Source organism: Peromyscus californicus, unplaced genomic scaffold, assembly GCF_007827085.1.
Source record: "Peromyscus californicus insignis strain IS unplaced genomic scaffold, ASM782708v3 Scaffold_11__1_contigs__length_118956290, whole genome shotgun sequence".
Taxonomy (NCBI): Eukaryota; Metazoa; Chordata; class Mammalia; order Rodentia; family Cricetidae; genus Peromyscus; species Peromyscus californicus.
Genome location: NW_026294402.1, coordinates 29,873,418 through 29,894,759, shown reverse-complemented (window position 1 = coordinate 29,894,759; position 21,342 = coordinate 29,873,418). Strand labels below are relative to the sequence as shown.

General features: G+C 44.0%; 1 protein-coding gene and 1 long non-coding RNA gene across 2 annotated transcripts in view; one reads left to right on the top strand and one right to left on the bottom strand.

The window, feature by feature from the left end:
- The window catches only part of Kirrel3 (kirre like nephrin family adhesion molecule 3), a 569,791-nt gene that overhangs the window by 527,184 nt on the left and 21,265 nt on the right, over positions 1-21,342 (bottom strand). The gene's annotated exons all lie outside the window — the stretch shown is intronic.
- On the top strand, positions 17,227-20,677 carry LOC128121429 (uncharacterized). Its single transcript, XR_008222196.1, has 2 exons — positions 17,227-19,582; positions 19,976-20,677. It is a non-coding gene; the product is annotated as an uncharacterized LOC128121429 (long non-coding RNA).

The following is a 21,342-nucleotide window of genomic DNA, read 5'->3' as shown; positions in this document are numbered from 1 at the left end:
GTATGAATGAACTGTGTCCAAACAAGTGAAGGCTTGGGTGGGGCAAAAAGACAGAGCTCTCCCTCCCAATCCTTCCTTGTCTTCATTCAGATGGAAGGCCTCCTGTCTGGCTGCCTGGAGCATGGAGTCTGAGCTCTCCGTGACTATAAACATCAGCTGTTCTTGAGGTTCAAGTGGAGGCTCAGAGAAGAGAACTGTACCATCAGCTCTCCTGGGTCTCTAGTTTGCAGTTATGCAGGGTTTGGGATCTTTTAGCCTCTACAATCACATGAGTCAAATCCTTATCTCTAACTTCTATCTATCACCTATCTATCTATCTATCTATCTATCTATCTATCTATCTATCTATCTATCAACATGACAATCTATCTTATATACCCCCTCTGTCTTACACACACACACACACACACACACACACACACACACACACACACACACACACACCTTATTGGTTCCATTTATCTGGATATTTCTAATGAATATACTCCTAAATGTTTTTTTTTTTTTTTTTTTGGTTTTTCGAGACAGGGTTTCTCTGTGTAGCTTTGCGCCTTTCCTGAAACTCGCTTTGGAGTCCAGGCTGGCCTCGAACTCACAGAGATCCGCCTGGCTCTGCCTCCCGAGTGCTGGGATTAAAGGCGTGCGCCACCACTGCCCGGCTAATGTTATTTTTTAATTGTAGCTTGCTCTTGGAATTTTTCTCTTCACTCTTCACTCTGTACTTGAGTAATGTCGCTGGCCCTTGTGACTCTCACAACCTTCTTATCTTCTTGGGTGTGAGCCTTTTGCATTTGACAGCTGAGGCATCCCTCCAGCCATCCAATAATCACTCTTATGTCACACAACCCCAAACCTTTCTCATTAGTTCCAGATCACCTCAGAGATGCCAATCTTATAGTCAACCGTTATCTTGGGTCCCCTCCTTGGGTATCTCAGAAGTCTTCCTCATTCTTCTTGTCTGAAGAAGACAATGATATCATCAATATCCAATTGCTTCTTATTACCATCCCAGAAGAGAATGTCCCACCTCCTACTCAGGTACCAGTGTTTGGCCATTCCTCCTGCTATTGCTAAGCCTTCTGGAGTTCTAGCACAGATGACCCCATACCACCACCACCACTTGTGACTTGTCTCAAGCCCACACCTTCCCTACTACATTCACTCTCACAGCCTTAGGCTATTCTTGACTTTCTCCTGTGGGTGTTAAACGTCTAGGTTGGCAGAGGCCTGCCTGTTGAGGTCTGTTTCTACATTAGTTCTGCATAGTAATGAGCAGGTTTTTCAATGCCTCACTTACAGTGAAATACTTAATAAGTAAACAGCAAATACTTAATAAATAGCTGCTTTCTGAAGGAGTGAATTGATGAATGAATGACTTTGCTTGGAAGTCTGTGGATTGTCAGGAAGGAGGCAGAGCCTATAAGGAAACCTTAGACTGACTCGGGAGACTAGAAACAGAAAGAGAAGTTAATTTGCTTTTTAAAGAAATAAACAAAAGGCAAATTCTCTTTGATTAAATTTGAAGTGAGGAAAACAGAAACAAACAAGTTTCTACAGAGCAGGGTAGCTAACATCTAACGACCCCCTGTGGGCCAGGATGAACTGTTGTAAGAGGTTCCTATGGGTGTGTTTGTCTGTTTTTGTTTTGTTTTGTTTGTTTGTTGGTTTCAGAAATCCAGCCAAGGACTGAGGCAAGCCCAGTCTTTCTAAAGAGTCCTGTGGGTATACTTAAGCCCTTCACTGTCTGATTGCTACCTGGGATCTCAAGGCTTTGGGTCAAAGGAACAGAACAGAGCAAAACTCCTGAAGCTCAATTAATCTAAGTCATCAAGATAGATTTGATGGGAATCGTGGTTCCAGGCAGCTGCCAACAGTCCAGGCCTGAACTGCTGAGCTGGCTATGGGTTGGAAAGGATTCTTCCCACAATGCCCTGCAAAATGTGCACAGAAAGCTGATGATGGAGGAAAAGTTCAGACAGAATGGACCCAACTTGAGTGTCACTCCAGAGCCAGCCCCTTCCTTTTCATCTTTCCAGTGTATTTGTTTTCCTGAACTGTTTGGAAATATCTAAACAAATGAAAAATGGTTTTTTGATGGCTTGAATCGCTGATAGTGCTGATAAAATAATAGGAAGTTGTTGGAGACAGCCAGCTTTCTAACAGTTTCCTGAAATAAATAAAGTGCTAGTCTTCTCTTCATCATCCTTCACCAAACAGAAACACACACACACACACACACACACACACACACACACACACACACACACACACACTATCCTTGAGAATTTAGATGCACTACTGCTTGCAAATGGGCCCATTAAAAGCAGATAAATCAATGGGAACTGCATAAAAAAGTCTCATTTATCATAAGCTGTGTTGGACAGGGTTTTGAGTTTTACATACATTTATTCTAGAAATCTGTTTATCTGTGCAACATTTCTAAGCAGAATGTTTTGTGATGAACCATTCTTTCTACTAGAATCTATATGGAGAGCAATTAAATTCAAACCCCAAAGACAAAACATGATGAACGCAGCAGCTGTGTTATTGATTTGGCATTTCCCAACTGTCCTTGTCCCTCTTCTTCTCCATACGTCTCCCAAGGTGGGTAGTACCCATTACTGGGTACAAGTTTCTTCAACTAGTATAACCTCTCCAATAGCCACAAATGGTATGTTTCTTATAGTATGTTTGCAGAGAGCTGGAAGTGACTCACATGGGCCATTTCCCAACTTGACCTTGTGCATATGAAAATAGAATTTATAACATTGTGAGTATGTAGAGAAATAGAAAAAATGAGCAAGCTACTTAACTATGTCTATATAATATAGGATGTTCCCTCAGAACTAGGGTCCTGACTATATCTTTTTGGATTCTCAACTCTTAGTGAGTATGCTGGACAGTGATAGGATTCTAGAGAGAGAAGAATTTCATTTGTGCAAAAGGAAACTAATGCATTTCAAGGTCACACAGACAGTAGTTTCTCAATAACTATTCAATGGACAAACACTTATCAAGTGATGCAATCTGGGCCTCTACAACAGCAGAACCCTTTGGCCATTTGTGGTTTGGAACCAGGCATGGTCTAGCTATGAAGAACATTATTGATGGCCCCCAGGGTGGCCAGATCTGGTTTCTACAGACACAAGTCAGGCAGCGCTTCCTTCTTGACTCTGTCCAATTTGACAGTTCTCTTAGCCTTGTAGTTTTACTGGCCTACTTTGGTTTTACACTATGGAGAGCAGAAAGAACCTCGAGAAAGCGTGAAAAAAATGTAGGAACATAGGATGAGAAATTCTCTTAGAAGCACTATGATAGTCTCGCTTCAGCATTTCTGCACGGATGCCTAGGGATACACCCTGCAACTTTGCCCCATTGGCATGCCACAGCTGTGTCACAACTCCTGTAAATAAGGGTTTATTGGAACAGAGTTAAGGGACAGCTCACTATCAAGGCTGCACAGATGAGGAAGACCCTGAGATCCCGTGGAAATGTTGACTTTTTGTCAAGGTCAATACAGGTTTATTGACTCAAGAGGTAAATATTGATGGAAGCTCAGGAGGTCAATATTTGCCCCCAAGGCAAAGGAATCTTCACAGTGACCCCTAAACTGAAATCTGTATACAGTAGACTCAGTTCCAAAATGAATTCGCTCTGACATGGATTAAGATATCATTTGGTTAGACTGTCTAGGGCATTGGAAAGCAATATTAATATATGCACTACATGTTCCAAGTGCTTTCCAAACCCTCATTAAAGTGCATCTCCCTCTGCCAGATGTGTAAAAGTATTGCTCTCCCCACTCAACAGCTGGATCCTGGAAGTCAAGAAAAGGTTAATAATTTTACCCAGGCCACAGAGGCACAGCATAAGACATAAAGATGCTTTGGGGTAGGTCTCAGGGAAGCCAGCAAAGATCTACTAGGAGAGTGCCTTGATTAAATTCTCTGGCAAAACAATGAGCCCACTTGATTGAGTTACTTTAGTTAATTTATTTCCCATTGTCAACAATCCCACTTGGGCTGGTCAACTCTATTGATTATTCAGAGGGATAATTTGAGTATTCACACATCATAAATTTTACTTTTAGACATTAGCACTCAACTCTTAAGTGGTAGTAGATCAATGGTGAGGTCAAAGTCCCTGGGAGGACACTGTTGCTGGTCCATTGCTCTGTTTGAACAACAGTTACTAGATTCCAATTCTTAGGAATTCCTTGTCTTTTACTGTGGAGTCCTGGAGTGCTGAGACTTGGAAACATTTTGAAGTAAAAACACTCAAGTCGTTCACAGTTGGATGTGTCGATGCAATTATGCTTTCTTAAGTCTACCCAAGTTTCTGTTGTTTTCTCTATTGGAGAGGACAGAGCCCTGGACAATGAAAATATCAGCTGCTCAATGGTCTTATTTCCTTCTGACTTCAGAATACATTACTTTCCCATGTATCATGCTGGTCTCATTATGTTTTTCTCTGGATATTTAATATTAGGAAATAATGAGCAATTCCAGAGAAATAGCAAACAATAGGAGGGAAGGGGGAAAGAATTGGATGTATGCTAGATATTAAGCCAGGAACTGAGATGTGTGGTTTATGAAATTCACATTCGAGTCTTGAGTTGATAGGACTCACCTTTTAGAATTTGAGAATCTTAAAAATTATTTCAACAGACTTTAAATCTGAAGGAGCAATCTTAATATCATGGCTATCAGGTTCGCTTTCAAAAGAAACAATTTGACTTGGAGAGATGTTAAGTGCAGAGCCAATGCCAGAATCTGAAAAGGGGACTTAGGAGTCCTGACCCATGCTACTTTGGTAAGACCTAGTTTTATTCTACAGTAGGATTTCTGGCTTGCATTTGTTGCCTAGGGAAGCAAGTGATGCCAATACCACTTGAAATAGATACAAAAGGGTAATCTGACTGACAATATGGCATGGTCAAATGAACGTGTTTACGGGGTTTAATATTTAATAATATAAAATGAAAAAGCCAGGAAGCATGCTGGAGATGAAAGATCTGTATCAAGTCAGGATTTCTGCACCTGTCAGTGCAGTGTGTGTCTCCAGGGAACCTGAATAAGCGAGGCACTTTTCTGCAGAAATTGTTATCTTGGGCGTATTGATTGTATGTGCAACATTCAGCCTGTCAGCTTCACCTGCCTGTCTTTATTTATTTATTTTTTTATTGTCTACACTGTGGGAATCCTCCAAACCTTCATATACCTTTGGCCTTCACAACACTTGAGGCTGAGTGACTGTGGAGGAGGAGACCCCAATGATGCACCCAATGGGAGAGCTCAGTCTCTCCCAAATGGCAGCTCAGTGGCTTTAAGGTACACTGGTGAAGGGGGCTATTCTCCATGGTCCTGCATTCACTGAGTCTAGAGACAAGTTTCAGATCCTTCTCCTTATCTGCTTTGCTGACATACTGACAGATGTGCTCTGTGGCAGGTTACATAAGCTGTGGTGTGCCTCACCTTTCCCATCTGTAAAATAGGGACATACATATTTTACAGAACTGTGAGGAAGACTGAGATAACAAATGGGAAGTGATCAGCTTATGTTCTGGATAGAAGAATCCTCAAATAGTGATAGCTGTGGTTATTAATGAATGCTGGGCACCAAAATCTGTTTAGCTAATGGCAAGATCTGGCTTGAAACTTCAGAATTCTTGAGCTATAAGATTATTGAGAAATCCATCTTCTCCATCACCTGCCTTCTCAGACAGCTAACAACTTCATTACTATTTTATAAAAGTTATTTTATTTTATTGTGTATATAGATGTCTTGCCTTTGTGTGTGTGTGTGTGTGTGTGTGTGTGTGTGTGTGTGTGTGTGTGTGTGTGTGTGTCTGTGTCTGTGTGTCTGTGTGTCTGTGTGCTTGGTGCCTGTAGAGGCCAGAAAAGGGCATGGGGATCCCCTGCAACTGAGATGGTTATGAGTCACCATGTGGAGTTAGAAACCAAATCGAGGTTGTCTGGAAGAGCAACCAGTGCTCCTAACTGATGAGAATTCTGGCTAGCCCTAAACTTTTTGTTTATAAGTAATAATAATAATAATTTGTATTTATTGTGCACAATGTACTACTTTGATGCAGTAAAAAGACCAGAAAAGATGATGAAATGTGAACCTGGAGCCCATACTTTATACAAGCCAACAGTAACAGAGTAGCTTGGATATCCCAAGTCCCTGGAGGGGAGGCTGAGCCCCTCATCCAGACTTGTCTTTTGTGTCTGTAGAATATACCCTCTCTTTTAGCTTTTCCTCTGCAGCATGCCTTTCCTCTGTGCTCTTTGGCCATGTGCAAAGGTAGTTCTACCTATCTCTCTAGGGAGCTAGAGAACACTGTGCTACCAAGGTCAAAGTCACCAGGCTGCTTTCCAGGAGCAGGGCAGCCTTGTACTTCAGGGGCCATCTTGCAACAATAGCCATGATAAAAACCTCACCTTCCAAATGTCCTTTCCCAAGCTTTAAAATCTTCTACATTTTATATGATCTTCATGGCAACCTGGTGAAATGCCATCAGGGCAGTGAGTACCCAGCTAGGGTCGTATCCTCAGAATGAGAAAATGTCCGCTTACACCCATGCATATTACACAGCACACAAACATGACAGGGATTCTCACCTGGGGACACTTAACCCCATGGGGCATTTTTGTGTGTCATAACCGAGGAGGGAGTGGGGCATTCCTGTCATGTAGTGGGAGAGGTCAAATAGGCTGCCTCTCCCACACCTTTCATGCCAGAACTGGCCTGCCCATGTCAACAGTGCTTGGGCTGGGAAGCCCTATGCCACTCTTATGATAAGAAGATATATAAGAGAATCAGATCACTAAGCTGTCGCCCCAGTCCTGTTTTCCTACTTATGCTACTCACCCAACCTGCCACCCCTCAAGACACGTCCCAGGAGTTTGCAAAAGGACTTTGGGATACTCTGCAGAAAGTTAACAGCTACATGTAGAATGTGGAATCTTTTGTAAAGCTGCTGGTAAAGTTATTTTTGTGTTTTAAATTAGTTTGGGAGTTGGCGCTCCTCTTTACATAATTACAAGCTGACAAACACGAGTCTGTATTTTTTTTAATTAACAGATATTTGTATTCAAGTTCTCCAAATTACATACCGCAGCTTGCACATTACAGGACAGCTGCCATACTCCAGATGTGGGCAATAACCAGAGCAGGGTAATGGCAAACACGAAAGGAAGAGAGTGGGAAACAGCAGCAGAAGAAGTTCATGTGTCTGGTTGGAGATGGGCAATTTCGGTTGATGGGTTTGGGCTGTCTGCAGAGATGAGAACCTTAGGTTCTCCCAAATTTTCTTCTCAGTTTGAACATGTGGGAGGAAGCCGCCTGGGTCATTCACCGCTGCCATCAAAAGCTCACCAGCGCCTTGTAAAAGCAGATTACAGATGAAATGGGGCACATATAAACGTTAACAGTGTGCTGGAGAAACTATTCAGATTGCTGCTGTTTACAAGCACCCCATCGAACTCGTAAAGCCCCTCCCAAAGAAAGCTTCTCTCAGATGAAGCCATGGCAAGATTCATTTATTTAGCCCATCAATTACACTGCCTGCGCCCCACCCCTCGTCATGTGTTCCTGGAGTGGGCTCTCAAAGGAGCCTACAAACCAGGAACTGTACACACACAGTAGGAATGTCATGATAGAAATGGGAGTCATTTCTCAGAAAAGGCGGGGGGGGGGGGGGGGGTTGCTCAGGTGACCCAAGGCACTTTCAGTGAAAAAAAAAAGGTTGGGGGTCAAGAGGCAAGGAGTAGGGAGTTGTTAATTTCATTCATTACCCCATAAACATGCACTAAATGTCTTCCATGGCCACAGAGTATGATAAAGGTCAGGGTTTCAGGTCTGTGGCTTTTCCATGAAAGGCGAGTCTCTGTGGGGAGAACGTCTGGGCAGGTCTGTGTGGTGCGGCAGGTACGAAGGTAGAGGCAAATGTCCGATAGTAGAGCAACTCCAGGGGAAGGAGAGAAAAATACAGAAAACAGGGGTTGGGGGGAGGGAGTAGCAAAGCATGGAGAACCGGGTAGGTATTACCAGGGGGATGGAGACAAGGGTACTGTCAGGATAGAGGCTAGGATGTAACAATGGTTTGTTTAGGGCAAATCAAGTGGGCTCATAGTAATTAATACAAGAAATGTCCACAAGGGCATGTTCCAGAACAATGAGGCCAGGTAAGAAAGACCTACTGGGTAATAGTTTTTTAATTAAAAAGTTTTTTTTTATTCATTTTACATACCAACCACAGATCCCCCTTTCTTCCATTCTCCTGCTGCCCCCCTACTTCCCCCCCCCCCTCCAACCCATCCTTATTCCCTCCTCCAAAAGGGTAAGTCCTCCCATGGGAGGACAGCTAAGCCTGGTACATTCAGTTGAGGCAGGACCTAGCCCCTTCCCCCTACATCAAGGGTGAGCAAGGTGTCTGATCATTGGTAATGGGATCCAGAAAGTCAGCTCATACACCAGGGGATAGATCCTGCTCACACTGCCAGGGGCCCCTCAAACAGACCAAGCTACACAACTGTCTCCCATATGCAGAGGGCCTAGTCCAGTCCCATGCAGGTTCCACAGCTGTCAGTCTAAAGTTCATGAGTTCCTGCGGGCTTGGTTCAGTTGTCTCTGTAGATTTCCCCATCATGATCTTGACCCCCCTTGCTCATATAATCCCCCTTCCCTCTCTTCGACTTGGCTTCTGGAGCTCAGCCTGGTGCTTGGTTATGGATCTCTGCATCTGTTTCTATCAGTTACTGGATGAAGGCTCTATAATGACAGCTAGGGTATTCACCAATCTGATGACCAGGGTAGGCCAGTTCAGGCACCTCCTCCACTATTGCTAGTAGTCTAATCTGGGATCGTCCTTGTGGATGCCTGGGAATTTCTCTAGCACCAGGTTTCTTTCTTACTCCATAATGTCTCCCTCTTTCAAGATAATTCTTTCACCTATGAGTAATTTGAAAAGCAGCTTCATGAGCTGAGATGAGCAGGCAGTCTAGGGCCTCTCAGTATTTGCTCCTCCCTCCTCTGCCTTCTCCATACTACATGCCATCACAAGGTGCTGGGTCTGACGCACGCTGACGGTCAGGGCAGGCAATTCCAGCAAAGCCAATAGGATAGCCCAGCAGTTTCCTATTGACGTGATCAATGTGCGACTCCACCTGAGTGAAGATAACACGATTCGAACAAAAATGCTCGGCAGAATTAATCTTTTACCCACCCTGCCCCCTCACCCCCAACCTGGCACAGAATGGCCAAGCTGCTCCAAGTTGGCACTGCCACCTACAGGTGTAACTGCAAAATATGGTCTCCCTGACACCACCTAAATCCCTTCAGGAAAATTCCCTCTTCAAGATTTTCAACATTCTTAAGATAATTCTACTCCAGATACTCTCTCTGCTCCAGCTACTCCAGCTGCTCCAGCTGCTCCCACCACACCAGCTACTCCTTTTTACCACTCCCACACCCTGTTTACTCCTCTTAATGTGACTGAGGGTTGTGGGGGATCTGCTGACTTTGCCTCTCTTCTGGTCTCCTTACTGGACAGTACTCTGACTGTTACCGACAGGTGAGTATGTTACAGAATACAGGTTACAGAATACAGCTCTATCAGCTAGTCGGAAGCTGTAGGTTTGGAACAAAATCAAACATAAAGTAGCCAGTAGTAAAAAACTGTGTCCTTCCTTCTTTTCTAAAGCACATAGTCACTCCCCTAGAGTTTAGAAAAGCTTGCGGTGGTGGTACAAACACGCTGTCATTTAAATAAACAGGATTTTTACTAGGTATCAAGTTACAGAAAAGTTTGATTTTTTTTCCTTTGCCCATTCAATTAATTACTTAATTGTCACCAAGTTCACTGATAGTGTGACCGGACCACTTTCTCCGACATGTAAAACGATAAACAGAGACTATTCTGGCCACACCCTCAGCTGCACAACAACTGCACGAACTGGCAAAGGGACCCAGCTTATCTCAGAGCACTGCTGCCAGGAGAACCATGTTTTCTGCATTTCAAACGGCAACCAAGGAGCTGTGGGACTTTGCAAGTGAGGATCTGATGTGGTTCATTGGCCACCAGATGCCCATGGATTGAGGGAACTACAGTCAGAAATGCCTGGTGTTCCTGTGGTCTCTGATGTTGCTTCCAGTCTGGGGAGGTCACCTCTCTGACCATGGTGGCAAAGGGCTTGGGTGGATGTGGAATTTGACACATTAATTAAATGCCACTTTTTAATTTCCCTTTTGTTTGTTACCTATCCCACACAGCATGGCGGCATTTGTCTCCCTTAGTGGCTCCTTATTGTCATCTTCCTTCACAAAGCAGATTTTTCTTTAGGTGGTTTTTGACTATTTGTGAATGGAAAAGATTATTTACACTTCTTGTGAGATCAATTCCAGAAGCAAAACTGAATAAACATTAGGAAGTTCAGTGTTTGGAAGGCTAAACCGTTAGTGGGAAATCATTAAGATACGTGTCTGATTCTTGAATGCAGAGGGGAGGCTGAGGCAGCTTCTAGTGCCTCAGTTTCCCTAGCTATAACCTTAGAATACTGGCCTCTATCTAAAAGATGGCAATCACTACAAATTGCTTGGAAATTCTCAAGCGATAACAATTAGGTGTGAAAATGAGACATGCAGAAGTTGCTGGGAACCGGACGGGATTGTATGCTCTGTTCTGGGTTCTCTTTCCCAGGCTGTCATTTGACCTTTGACATCATCGGGTCCTTTTCTTACTGAGGTTCACAACCATAACAGATCATACAGCCATAGGAGGCAGGTTATTCAGAAAGGAACCAGAGAAACTCTGCTTGGGGCTTGTAAGGGAGAACACTTGTCACATGTCAACATGCCTAACCAGGATGAGCAAAGTATACCAGGACTATCCTCAGTGTCTTTACTTAATTAATTAGCTAATTAATTAATGCTGTATAGGGTATGTGCATGTTCATATGTGTACAGGGGTTTGTGTGCATGTGTGTGTGCGTGTGTGTGTGTGTGTGTGTGTGTGTGCATGTATGTATGTATGTATGTATGTATGTATGTATGTATGTGTGTGTGCAGGCCAGAGGACAATCTTGGAAGTTATTCTTCAGATGCTGTTCACTCTTTTTGTTATATTTTTGAAACAGAGTTTCTCAGTGGCCTAGAACTTGCTAAGCTGCCTAGTTTAGCTGGACAGGAAGCTTCAGGAATCTTCCTCTCTCCATCTCCACACTGACATTTTAAGTATGCACTGCCCCACCTGGAAATTTTTACATAGATTCTGGACAAATACTTGAGCAGTTAAAGTATCTCCTGAGTCCTCATCACCTGTTTTTAAGGATTCTAATGACCCACTTTAAGGAATTTCCAAACACGCTGGCTGCAGGTGATTTGGGCTGAGTACCTGCTACAGACAACATGGCCAGCCACTGAATTTGGTTGAGGTCAGGGAAAAACCTGAGATTCAATCATCCCAACCCAGACAGATTAATGGTGATGTAGTTCAACAGCCCCGCCTTCTGCTTGTAGTCACAGTCACCGCTGCAGAAATGGCACAAAAGTGACACGGAAATTTCTCTTTCCCAAAGGGCTTCTCCCATTTGGGCAGTTGAGAACTCTAACTGAGATGGTGGGCATGATGCTTTGGCACTTTTTTTTTTTTAAACTGAAAAATACTCCAGGTAGAATAGATATGCACCTCCTCCCCAGATCGGGACTGTGCAGAAAGTCTGACACAAGGAAGACAAGTGTCCTGTCCCCACCAAGGTCCTTTAAAGATGCTAAGTCCTCCAAGTGTGCTAGTGGTGAACCTTCATTATTCCTCTTGACTATTCAACAGTAATGATTCTTCTGAAGCTTGGGAGAAACCCTCTAGTCTGTCGGTCTTGGTGGGATGCAAGCTCCTCTCTGCTCTATGTAGAAACTGTCCTTTTCCTCCATTAATCTATCCCACTTCCCAGCCACATCCATGGGAACATGCGATGCTAAGAAGAGAGAGTAGTCACAGTATCACTCTTAGCAGTACTGGTGGCTAAGACAAGACCACTGCCTGAGTCAGCTGACAGAAACTGGCCTCCTGACAACTGTTTCGGATACCGTTAAATTACCCCAGAACTTGGTCCCTCAGCTCTTCTAGGAACTCTGTGGTCTGCCCCATATTCACTTCTCCTTATACCAACCAGGTGGCTTCTGTTGCTTGCCATCAAGCTCGCTGGATGACATCGTGTCACCCACCTGAGAGCATCCATGTACCTCATGCATACACCGCTTCTCTTCTCACTGTGTATATTCTCTCCTCACCTCAAGCGATATTGTGGTGCAGAGCTACAAACAACTACAAGGACTCAAGAAAATAGCCTCTTTTTCCTTTTCCTCCATCATCCACATAAAAACTGACAGAAGAGAAGGAGCAATACTCTGCTCTGATTGTGTTGATAGCCTTAAATTCTACTTGCCCTTTCACTGAAGCAGGACGTTGGCCAAAGTCAATGGGAATTATATTTGTATAACCAAAGGCATGGCTCAACGCAGACAGAGTGGAGAACAATTTAGCATACAACTTATAACTTATTCCACTGCCAAATCTAAGTTTTGAAAAAGAATAAATAAAGAGGACAGAAATTGAATACTGGGGTCAATCTGCATCTTAGTCACAGACCTCTGAGCGGCAGGCTGAATGTCCTATGGCATACAGCTCTGCTCATTTTCGTGGTAGAGGAATCTTGTTAGGGTTTCAGGGTCACTGAGATTGTCTGTCTCACATTGCCATGTTCTAACTGAGCCAGCTAACACGGACCTAGCCTCAGGTGCCACCATACAGTTATACAGAACTGCACAGGGAACTTGACCTTCCTCCTGGATAGTCGGAGTGAGGGGGTCAGCAGAAACTAGCCACTGGATAGACAAGATCAGGAACTTCGATGTGATGAAGGGATCAGGCTGCTGCTTAACTCCCTGCTCAATGCTTGGATGTAGACCCCTGTCTGTCATAAACTACTCCGTGGTGGCCTTGAGGAAGTCATTTAAACTCTCTGGTCTTAGGGGAATTTTCTGGAAATGAAGCTATTGACATTAGTGTGTTGTGAAATGGTGTGGACTTAGGAGGTAGAGGGCTTGAGCTAAAAACCCCAGCGTTTGCCATTTATGAGCGTCTATGACTGTGGGCTAATGACTAGTAGCATTTTTGTTTAAACATCTGTAAATAAGAACTGACACTTTTTCAGAGTTTAGAAGAATTAACACATATACAAAGTTTGTGCTGCCGCATCTGACGAGGAGGGCCCCAATGCACGCTGGTTTCCCCCTTTCATTCATTTACTAGCTTGGATACTTATGGATCATCCCATTGCACTCGGCTGCATTCAAAGCCTTAGGAACACAGCGACATATGGGACAACGTCCCACCCTGAGCTACTCTCACGTGTCTCCTAACTAGAAGAATGAGACTCATGAACTTCTGGGGGTCAGGACAGTCAGACGCTGCTTCCTGCCTGTGCAAGGTGGGTGCTTAACACACATGTGCGGCTGGATTAAATGGCAGACAGTGTGACACACTGCAGGTGCAGCGTCTATCAGTAAAACCTAAACAGAGCTGGGTCAGGCGCCTCCTCCTACACGATCATCTCCTTGTGTTCTGATGTTCGGTCCATGTTCTTTTCTGTAGCACTCACTCATCTCCATTATTCCATTCCTATCTATGCCTCTTTGGCTCTCTTACCTCTAGGCTATAGTCGAAGAAGTTTTCAATATATTTGTGTGTCTTCGGCTGAGTTTTAAGAATGTGTAATGTCTGGGAGGTCACCTTCACTGAACCTCTCTTCCAGAAAGTAAGCTCCTTTTTGCCGTCTCTGCCATCTTATTATCCAATCTCCCCAAGAAGACGGATGGCATGGATGGCAGGCTGGATGCCTAACCAGGCGGCCTGCAGTAGCTTTAGGAAGTCTTTGTGCTTATCGGTTTCTCTCTCTGACCTTGTACTTTCGCCAGACCGCCTTCCGCTGACTACCTACTGTGTTCTGCACACACAGTGCATTCAGAATTAAGGGGGATCGAAGCAAGAATGCAGCACTCCTAACCTCTAATAACGAATGATCAAGTTCAGGACTTGTGGATGAGGAGTCTGTCCTCTCAGCCACACAGGGAGTCAAGGTTTAGATCATTGGACAGCTTTGCCGCTTTCCTCTGAACCAGTGTTTCTAAGTGCACAGTCCTGGCACCATTGATATCAGAATCCCTGAGATGTTTCTTCCAGAACAATTTTCTGGGTTCCTCCTAGAATTAATGTCTCAGGCCCTCGATAGTTGCAAGGACTGAGGTCCCTGGAATCTTCACGTTAAACCAACACCCCACGTGGTTCTTCTGCACATCCTCAAAATCAGTGGGGAGGAGGCGTATGTCCTGTCTTTGCTGTTGAATGAGTCCCCAGTTCTTCCATCCTCTGCATATGAAGTAATTCCCAGGTTGCCCACATTTGAAAATGGCTCTTAAGATGTTACTCTTGGAGTGGAGCAAAGCCACTCCAGATGTGGGCACATCAGCAGAGAGCACCACAAACTGTGAGCCTCTTCAGTATGAATGCGCTATCTGCTATAGAGGAAGCCAAACAGGGCATTGTGTGTAACGATGCCACACTGCTGGCTTGTGTTAAGATTTCAACAGAATGACTTCACCATCAGGACTCTGAAATACACTTGACAGGAGATGTATTTATCAGATTTGAGAGCAGCACAATATCACAAAGGGGAAGTAGATTATGAAAGTCTAATGCTATGTTTTTCTTTATGAGATGATGTTCTCATGTCTTGTGAGTCCAAGGTAACCTCCAGCACTCACAGATGATTTTCTGAGTAGTTAGGACCCATCAAACTCTTAGAGACTCCTTCTCTAGAACTGTATGTGAACTTCACCTGTCTGCTATCTCTAGCGTCTACTGCCCTCTAGTTACTTTTGTTTTTGTTTTCGAGATATGCTGTGTCTCAGTAGAGCCCTGGATGTCCTGGAACTTGCTCTGTAGACCAGGCTGACCTCTAACTCAGAGATCTGCCTGCCTCTGCCTCCTGAGTGCTGGGACTACAGGCATGCACCACCATGCCCGGCTTTAGTTACTTTTTCTTAAAAGAAAACATTACAACATCACAGCATTTTTTTCAGATTCTCTAATTCCAAGATCATGTCTTAAAATTGCTTCAGAATCCTGGAAGCTAATTTCATCAGGTCTAGTACTCAGATTTGTTGTCCTAATTAAAAACATTTCTAGTTTGAAAATATTTATTATTGTTGTTGTTACTGTGTGTGTGTGTGTGTGTGTGTGTAATTTGTGTGTGAGTGTGAGTGTGCCAAGCATATTCTCACTCAACTACAAAAAGCATTTGTAGGAAAAACAAAACAAAACAAAACAACAACAACAACAAAAACCCCAAAAAACCAAAAACCAAAAACCAAAAACCAGCAGCAAAGGAGGTGATTAGAAGCTCTCAGCAAGCGGCTTGCCTTGAGGGAGGACTGCCTTTTTTCTTCTTTCTTGAAGCCTAACAATTTCCCTTTCATCACTTCCCATGATTCTCCCTTTCCCTTTTTTCTTTCTTCTGCTAGCCTCAGCTCATTCTGCTTCTTTGTGTCACTGGGCACCATAGTCACAGGCACCTGCTCCTCTTTTGTCCTCGTCTGTTGTTAGGTACCCTGTCTCTCATCTTTTGTGTCTTCACACCTGAGCTCCTGGGGATCTGTGCAGCCATTTTGGTTTCTTCAGAGGCCACACTCCTACCTTCTGCATCAGAATAATTTATATGGTGCCATCTTCACAGGCTTTATTTTTTGAAGCTGCTATATTGCTAAAGCAGTTTTCCTTATATATCTCCCATTTTTTTGCTTTGTCCTTTTTTGTGTGGACTTCAGGGATCCTCCTAAAGCTAGGACAGGTAGCTGACCATACTCAGTGCCTTTTTTTTTCAAGTCCTTAGAATTATTATGTGTTTTCTAAGGGTCTCTTTATATTTATTCATTTATCCCTATATTCTTTCAATACACATCTCTCCAATGTCTATTAAATGCCTGTCAAGTTTGTGGAGAGATTTACGCCTTGTTGGCACAGTGCCTGGCACATATTGGGTGTTCAATAAATATTTGTTGAAAAGTGAAAAAGAGTTAGACTTAAGCCCAGAGTAACAGGGTCTTTCATTGATTTTTCCCCCCAACTTTCCAAGTCATCAAGCTGCCTGTAAGGCAATTAAAAAATATGTCAGGAATTCTACGTTAACAGGATGAGCCTTCCAGCCTGCATTCACAGAGCCTAGGCCCTCCCTGCTGGAACTTGCTCCTGGGGCCAAATGATTCTTTGGATTACAACAGAGCAGCCACCATCGGTCTAGGACACAATCAGAGAGAAATCAGTTCAATTCCCGTGTGTGTGTGTGTGTGTGTGTGTGCATTCAGTTTCTACCCATGATGCATCCCATCCTGTGGGATTTCCATACGAGGACCATGCTGCTCTGGTATGTTTATGGACAAATATTTTTGCCAACACTATGGCCTTCTCAGAAGTGCCTCCTACCAACTCAGACATCAAGTCCAGGTAACTGCAGTTGACAGTGCAGCATTTGACTTTCATACTACATTAATTTATTATTATTCACCATGTGTAGGCAATAAATCATGCAATTCTTTCAGGCAATTGCTTCTGATCGTCTTCTTCAACACTTTCTTGGAAGGTTACATATATATCTTCCTCTACTCATGTGTGTGTCATAATTTGTCCTGTAAGGTGGGCATGTTTTTCTTCCCCCTTTTCGAAATCCACTTTAAATCACTATTAGTTAGGATCCTTTTATCCTTATCTATGTGATCTCTGGAAACAACACACATTCATTCTTTTATTCCCTTTGGTCCTTTGCAACAATGATCCTCGAAAGAGAAGCCTGCTGGCGACCTTGCAAGGCTTTCTGCCCCATCTATCCAGGACATGATTACTTTCCCAGGAAGCTCCCTGACTTTGGGTTCTTCGCACAATGCATTAAATCCTGGTGCTGCCAATGACCTTCTGGTCCCTTAGTAGAGACATACTAAACTCATTCTCTCCTGTTCCATTCTCTCCTGCTTCCAGACTCCAGCAGATGATATCCCATATGCTCCTTCTATGCTCCCACACCCCACCACTTGCCCACTTGCTCAGCTAACTTCAGTTTATCCTTGAAGCTTTACCTCACAAAGATGCTCACCTGAAGAGCTCTTGCCGTCACCCATGCTGTCTGCCCCCACAGAAGTAACTCCACACATCGTCCCTGTCCCTTAGTGCCTGCCTTTCTTGAATTGCTAACTTGCTTATTGGGTTATGTCCTGTGCTTCTGGGTACACCATGCCATGGTTACCTTTCAGAAGGTCTGGTAAACTTTCTTGAACATACAAAGCAAACAACAGATTGGCAGAGGTGGGAAACACAATTTCACAGTGTGAGGAGGGGCAAGTGAACAATGTTCCAACAAGACTGCAATCCTCACAGCCAGTCAAAAGCACAAACTCTCAGAAAAGTAGCTATTAAGAACACAAAGTCTGAATTTTCCAGTCACAAAAGACCCGTGTATAACCATTCTTTATCACCCAGCAAACACTCTCTTTCTGTCCCATTGTCAATGGCCCACAGACCACATCTGCCCTTGGACAGAGTAGGAAGAAAGAAAGGGAGAGAGAAATGAATAGAAATGAGAGTATGAGTTTCCATTTATTTATTTATTTTACATATAAATCAGCTAATCTGTTTAACATTCATATTAAAGTTGTAATCACCTTTGCACACATTAAAATACAAACCAGCACAAGTAATAGGCCTTAAGAACAACATTACAATAGCTATTAGCATATAACAGCTACCTTATCAACTTACAACATCCCTATAAAATAATAACTGCATCCAGGATTGATTCGCAGGAAATTCATTCTCCCGGAGCACTGAAGCCTGACTGGGAGTCTGGGGAAGGTGAGAGTCGGACTGCTCTTGGCTGACTCAGAACAGCCCTGGGGGCTTGGAAGAGCTTGACTGGAGACAGAAGGCTCACACTTTAATTTTTCCTCTATTATCTAAATGTGGGGCAAATAAATTAACCTCATTGAGACTCCAGTTCCTCTGCTACAAAAAGGATTTAAGGACGTTTTCACCAGAGTAAGAAAGTATCTGAGAGGCTAGCAGTTGCTTAGCGATGCTGGTGTATTTCCAAGGCTGTCAGGTGCTACAGGGGGTAGGCTGGTTAATCTTGATTGCCAACTTGACAGGATTTAGAATCACCATGGAAACATAGCTCTGGGTATGTCTGCAAGAGATTTCTCCAGATTAGGTTAGTTGAGGTGGGAAGACTTACTCTAAATATGAGTCACCATTCCACGGGCTAGGGTCATGAACCGAATAGCACAAAGGAGCAAGGGCATTGAGCAGCAGCATTCGTCATGGCGTCCTTCGGACTGTAGAGACAACGTGACCAGCCGCCTGCAGAGCCTGATACTATCTATGACTTCCCCACCACCATGGACTGCACCTTTGAACTGTGATCCAAATTAAACCCTTTCTTCCCTAGGTTGCTGTATTCAGGTATTTTTTTTTTTTTATCACGACAAAGAGTACAGTAAATGATACAGGGACCAAGAGCCGCACAGAGAGGATGCTGCTGAGAACTGGAGGAGCCGCACACAGTACTGGAACAATCTGCTCATGTGTTTACTCCTTCATCACCGTTGAGCACTGTCAGAGATGATGGGAGCTACAATCAACGGTAAAACAGGGTTCTCTCCTTAGAGGGCTCTCTGTTGAGTTGGAGAGGCATCCCATCAAGTAAACAACAAGCTGGATGGAACTGAACACGTGATGCAGGAGAATAGATTCAACACATTCAGGGAGAATGAAGAACAGAGAGACGGAACGGGAATCAGGAGATAGCTTCATGGAAGATGTGGTATCTAAGGAGAGCCAGTGCTTCACCAAATGATGAGGAAAAGCTATCTGGGGCTGAAGGGATTGCATAAACAAAGACATTGCACATAGAACATGTGGGGAGCAACACATTTCTTATTTTTCTTTTCTAGGGACAGAGTTTGGAGAGCAAGGAAGGAGGCAGAGCTGCTGGAAGCCGTTGATGCTAGAGGTGGGGGACCTTCCATGTGGGATGAAGTTGTGATCTGAGGTTCCCCACGTGGGCCTCTGTGTGGAAGGCAAAGGGTAGAAAGTGAACTTCCTAAGAGAATGTCAACTCTGGCATATGTTCTAGGAAGACACAAATAGTGGAGGGTGACCATGGTCATGGATGACTTTGGGTGAAATGGAGACTGGATGAGACGCTGTAGCAGTTTGGGAAGAGAGACGCCTGTTTGGGCAATGGAAGAAAACATGAAAAGACCCAGAGAAACGGGTGTCACAATAGAGGGATGGCTGCATATGGTAGATGAGAGAGACTCTCATACAAGAGCTGAGTGTCAGGAATATGATGATGTCCCCTGGCAGAATTAGGACAATGGGGAAAGAAATCAGGAGTTTGGTTTTCAGAATACTACAATGAAGTCATCAAGATGCATACAAGAGAGCATCATAGAGCAGGAAACAGAATGGACTCCGGTAAGTATTTGTTGTTCCTCTTAAAATTTTCTGCCAGAGTATTGTTAGGAATGTGAAGTTGGGACTAGACAAAAGTCAGTTAGGTTAAGATAGCATAATTTAGGGGTTGCCAAGAAATTAAAACTTTTAGAAATGAGTGTGGCATATTTAGCTCTCTATGGGTTACCATTAACACTATTTAAATTATTACATAGTACTATATACTTCTATGATTGGCTTAACATTTTTTATGCTGACTTTAATATTTGAAGTCTGGTACCACAGGCCCACATCTTGGAATGACCTATTACCCAGATTATATATTTTTTTTTAACAAAGGGAGAAGAAAATGGCCAGTTGAATTACAGTGGTAGCCTTATTTTTACGAGCCATCCTCTCTTATTTATTCTTCAGGTTTAGCCCTTGACTGAAGCAGGCCACTGAATAATGCTGCCATGTTGCCGTGACATAGCACAGACATAGACTGACTTTCTATGGGAACTTCCTGGCCTTCAGACCCACTGGAAGCATACAGCCTAATGGCCATCTTCAGTTGGAAAGCAGCAAAGAAAGGTCATGTGTGTCCTCGATGTAGGCAGAAGAGGGTGTACCTTTAGGGCCACTGAGGAAAGGCTCTCTGAAAAGAACTTGTCCTCTACCACCCAGCTCCCTGAGGGGAGAGCAGTGAAACTTGTCTGGAAAATAGCTTGCCTTTTACAGTGCTGTTAAACCTGTGTGTCTGAATGTCTAAGGCCTCAAGGCTCACATTCTCCAGGGCCTTTTCTCAATGGCCCCTTCAGTGTGGCAGAAGTCCAGGACTGGGGAGCTGGGGTGCCCTCCAGCTCCACTCCAGAGGCAGTCTGTCCTCAGGGTGCCTCCCAGCCCTGTGCCTGCAGGCCTCTGGTGGCAGTGCTGGAGGACAGATCTGAGCTTCTGCCTGGCACATTCCCTTGCTGGGGACTCTGCCAGGGATGGCAGCCTTTAAACGCCTCATTAATATTCAAATCTATTCAAGTCATTTCAATTTGAATTCTATGCATATTATCAGATAGAACAAAATGCAAATATATACAAATTCATCCATATGAAGAAATAAATAGGGGAAGCTGTGCATAATGGGATTATAATCATTCTCAGAGTTTGTCTCTCTCCTTTAATTCCCCAAGCCCCAAGGCCTGGAGTTGTTCCTGATGTTCCCACCTGGGACTGTTTAGGGCACAGGTGCTTTAAGGGATGAACCCTTTATTTAAAGACGTTATAGTGAGGTACTGGTTGGTTCTCTCTCTGGCTCTTCAGGTAGAGTAGGAGGGGCTATAGGTAGGTGAGGGCAAACTTTGGGAATTTCAGGAGCTGCCTTAGCCAGAGTTGATCCCTCTGGCCCTTGGCAAGGCATCCTGAATTGACCTGCAAATGTCTGGAGAAGGGGTTTCATGGTCCCAAACCTCCCCAAGAGTTTTGATGCACCTGTTGGACACCTGGATGGGGAGAGCTAAACTCTCAACTTTCTCTAATATTCTCCAGTGAGAAACAGGTTTCATGAAAACCTTACGGGACATTGACTGAATTCAAAGAACAAAATGATCCTGGGTGACATCTGAGGGTCGCCTCTGCTCCATCAAGGGTAAAGACAGGCAAACAAACCCATCCTCCGGTTCTCAACCTTCACATCCATGCCGTTTCCTGCTTCCTTTCCCCAGACCCTCAGTCAAAAGTCAAATGTTCAGGCACAAGCCAGGGGAGAAAAATGCAAGTGTAGCCTGTGAACCTGCCCTATCTGTAGC